Source organism: Triticum dicoccoides, chromosome 4B (assembly GCF_002162155.2).
Source record: "Triticum dicoccoides isolate Atlit2015 ecotype Zavitan chromosome 4B, WEW_v2.0, whole genome shotgun sequence".
Taxonomy (NCBI): domain Eukaryota; kingdom Viridiplantae; phylum Streptophyta; class Magnoliopsida; order Poales; family Poaceae; genus Triticum; species Triticum dicoccoides.
The window spans coordinates 664165833-664170604 of record NC_041387.1 but is presented as its reverse complement, the minus strand read 5'-3'; positions in this window follow the sequence as shown (position 1 = coordinate 664170604).

Below are 4772 nucleotides of genomic sequence, written 5' to 3'. Positions count from 1 at the left end.
ATATATATATATATATATATATATATATATATATATATATATATATATATATATATATATATATATCCAATTGGGTGTAAGTTAGCATGGACTATTATTGTTGACATCACCTAAAGGTGAATACGTTGGGAGGCAACACAATAAGCCCCTATTTTTCTCAGTGTCCGGCTGAAACTCCATAACCACAAGTATTGCGTGAGTGTTAGCAATTGTAGAAGACTACATGATAGTTGAGTATGTGGACTTGCTGAAAAGCTCTATTCTTGACTCTTTGTGATGTTATGATAAATTGCAATTGCTTCAATGACTATGATTATAGTTTGTTAGCTTTCAATGAAGTTTCTGAACCATACTTGACATTGTGAATTGATTGTTACTTGAGCATAAGAAGTCATATGGCAAAATCTATTTATGTTGCTATTATAAGAATGATCATGATGCCCTCATGTCCGTATTTTATTTTTATCGATGCCTATATCTCTAAACATGTGGAGATATTTTTTGATTTCGGCTTCCGCTTGAGGACAAGCGAGGTCTAAGCTTGGGGGAATTGATACGTTCATTTTGCATCATGCTTTTATATCAATATTTATTGCACTATGGGCTGTTATTACACATTATATATCAATACTTATGGCTATTCTCTCTTATCTTATAAGGTTTACCATGAAGAGGGGGAATGCCGGCACCTGGAATTCTGGCTAGTAAAGAAGCAAACATTGGAAACCTATTCTGCACTGCTCCAAAAGACCTGAAACTCCACGAAACTTATTTTTGGAATTAATAGGAATTATTGAGCGGAAGAAACACCTCAGGGGGCCCACACCCTGGCCAGGAGGGTGGGGGCCCCGCCCACCACTACTGGGCGCCCCCCTGTCTCCTGGGCCCCCTGGTGGCCCTCCGATGTCCATCTTCTATTATATGAAGGCTTTTACCCTGGAAAAAATCATGGGCAAGTTTACGGGACGAAACTCCGCCGCCACGAGGCGGAACCTTGGCAGAATCAATCTAGAGCTCCGGCAGAGCTATTCTGCTGGGGACACTTCCCTCCGACAGGGGAAATCATCACCATCGTCATCACCAACGATCCTCCCATCGGGAGAGGGTCAATCTCCATCAACATCTTCACCAGCACCATCTCCTCTCAAACCCTAGTTCATCTCTTGTATCCAATCTTGTATCCAAAACCACAAATTGGTACCTGTGGGTTGCTAGTAGTGTTGATTACTCCTTGTAGTTGATGCTAATTGGTTTATTTGGTGGAAGATCATACGTTCAGATCCTTTATGCATATTATTACCCCTCTGATTATGAACACGGATATGCTTTGTGAGTAGTTACGTTTGTTCCTGAGGACATGGGTGAAGTCTTGCTATTAGTAGTCATGTGAATTCGGTATTCGTTCGATATTTTGATGAGATATATGTTGTCTTTCATCTAGTGGTGTTATGTGAATGTCGACTACATGACACTTCACCATTATTTGGTCCTAGAGGAAGGCATTGGGGAGTAATAAGTAGATGATGGGTTGCTAGAGTGACAGAAGTTTAAATCCTAGTTTGTGCGTTGCTTCATAAGGGGCTGATTTGGATCCATATGTTTAATGTTGTGGTTAGGTTTACCTTAATATTTCTTTTGTAGTTGCGGATACTTGCAATAGGGGTTAATCATAAGTGGGATGCTTGTCCAAGTAAGGGCAGTACCCAAGCACCGGTCCACCCACATATCAAATTATCAAAGTACCGAACACGAAACATATGAGTGTGATGAAAACTAGCTTGACGATAATTCCCATGTGTCCTCGGGAGCTCTTTTCTCATTATAAGAAATTGTCCAGGCTTATTCTTTGCTACAAAAAGGATTGGGCCACCTTGCTGCACTTTATTTACTTTCATTGTTTGTTACTCGTTACAATTTATCTTATCACAAAACTATCTGTTACCTACAATTTCAGTGCTTGCAGAGAAAACCTTACTGAAAATTGCTTATCATTTCTTTCTGCTCCTTGTTGGGTTCGACACTCTTACTTATCGAAAGGACTAAGATAGATCCCCTACACTTGTGGGTCATCAGCGTCACTACACAACGGCCGAGCCCACGCGTCGCTCACCCCACCGTCGAGCATCACGACGCCAAGCCCACCCATCACCATGGTCAACCGCCGCTCACACATTCCGCAACCATCATCCACTCCGGCTCCTGACTAGAATAGTCAGGGGGAGTGGGGAGTGGGCCTTTTTTTGTGTGTGTGAAACAAAAAATTACATATGAGCCATAGTTTTTTTATCTTTTTTAAATACGCACATATTTTGTATGTAGAAAAAAGTAGGACGCGGATAAATGCCACACGTGTGGGCGTTAGGGGGACTGCCCACACATTTTGTGTGGTGTATAAGAGGAACAGCCCACACACCTACGTGTGGGCAAAACAAGTAATGCCCACACACTTCTTTTTTCCCTCCCGATCCCTCTCACACGAGTGTGTGTGGGCGAAATAGATAACGCCCACACGCCCCGTGCGTTAGGCCTCGTACCTCATGGTCCCGCACGCCTTGCGTGATAGTCACCGCGCGCCCGCAGTTGCCATGGTCCAGACCCTCGTCCATGTTCGTTTAACTGCAGTTGCCATGTCGCTGAACTACGGTTGCCATGGTTGCTCAACTGCAGTTGTCATGTATGATCTGGTCTACTGCAGTTGCCATGATTTCAAAACTTTAGAAGTTGCCACCTACTAACATAGGCACTTGAGAGAGTTGTCATGTGCTCACAAGCACACCAGGGCAGTTGCCATGTAAAAGGAAGAGTTGACATCTGCTTACGTGCACGCTAGGGCAGTTGCCATGTACCATGCAAAAACACATGGCAACTCGGGTAAAAGAGAGTTGACATCTGCTTACGTGCACACAAGAGAGTTGTCGTGTACCCTGCAAAACACATGGCAACTGGCATGTTCGGATAAAAAGAGCTGCCATCTGCTTACAAGCACACTAGGGCAGTTGCCATGTATACTGCAAAACACATTGCAACTAGCAGCTTGGGTGTGGGAGAGGAGACAGGCGTGTGGGCAAGATGGCAAATGCCCACACACCAGCCCTTGTGCGTTAGTGGAAAGTGGCGTGTGGGCGAACTGCTGAACGCCCACACACCGGCCCCTCCGTGTGCTGAAACGGCCGTGTGGGCGACCGGGTGAATGCCCACACATCAGCCCAGCCATACGTGGCACTAGAAACATGCCAAGATTCGTGCGCTCACAAACGGACGCGGATCCACGCGTGTGGGCGAGATGCAAACGTCCACACTTGTGGGCGTTAGTGTTTTCGAAAAAGTATGCTAATCCAAAAAGTGGAATTAACTATTCGTCACCCTGAGTGAGGAATAATTATTCTTCACCCCATCTATTTTAACATCAATGCACCGTAATTTCATGTTCCGTAATTTTTTTCTTATTTCAAACTAAAAAAAATAAAACATAGGAAAATGCATAATCACCGTCAAATATAATTTATGTTACGTAAAATCATAAGTGTAAAAACATAGAGTAAAATGAACATAAAATACAATTTTTCTGGTCTTATGACCTATGTTTTTATTTATTTTTTGTACCAACTTTTACATGGTGAATCCATATGAATGTAATTCAAATGTAATTTATTTATGAAATGATCATAAGATCACCTCAGGTGAAGACTAACTTATTCTGCACCCTGGGTGATGAATAGATTTTCTCTCTGTGTGTGTATAGACACACACATATATATAGCAACGCTAAACTAAGCGTGAAGATAGAATAGCTTATTCTACACCCCCAGTAACGCTACATTAAAAATATATGAATGCAGTATAAAAAAGTATAGTATTTTTTAAAAAATGCAATAAATTACTAATTTCGGTAGTAAAAAAATAATTACTACATTTTATACACAGTTTTACTAGATTTTATATATGACGTTAGTAGGGGGTGTAGAATAACCTATTCTTCCCTTTTTATCATATACTCCCTCCGTTCCTAAATATAAGTCTTTTTAAGGATTCCACTACTGGACTACATACGGAGCAAAATGAATGAATGTACACTCTAAAATGCATCTATATACATTCGTATGTGGTTCATAATGAAATCTCTATAAAGACTTATATTTAGGAACAAAGGGAGTATATTATTGGAAATGTTCATATCATGTAGTACGACTTATTTGATCTCTAAATGTTAGATATATCTTCTCATACCTGTGGCTTGTTGAGATTTGTTGTTTATAAATTATATAAATAAACCACGAAAAGAACACAGAATATGGGACACTAAAGCTCGGTTAGGCAATCATTTCTCTGTCAAAAAAACACACTCTTCATTTAACAAATTGGAGTGATATAAATTTAGTCAAGGTCAAGCTTTGTAAAGTTGGGCTAACTTTATAGAAAACCTTATCAACATTTATAAGATCAACCCAATGCCAATGGATACAAGATAAAAAGGACCCTGACCGAGCTGGGACTGTGGCATGGCTGCTCGGCTCTCACCCCAGCCGAGAGCTGGCGCCATGACAGCTCCACCGCGATCGTGCAAGGCATCCTGGAGCAGACCCAACACCAATGGCGAAAGCGTGTTTGGACGTTGTGCTGGCTTGCTTGCTAGAAGATATGGCAGGAGAGAAACCACTGCACCTTCAGGCAGCATCTGCCGTGCGTGGCAAGAGTCATCAAGCGCATAAGAGACAACATCGAGCTATGGAGAATCACAGGAGCTGCATGCTTAGAGAGCCCCTTCGGGACCC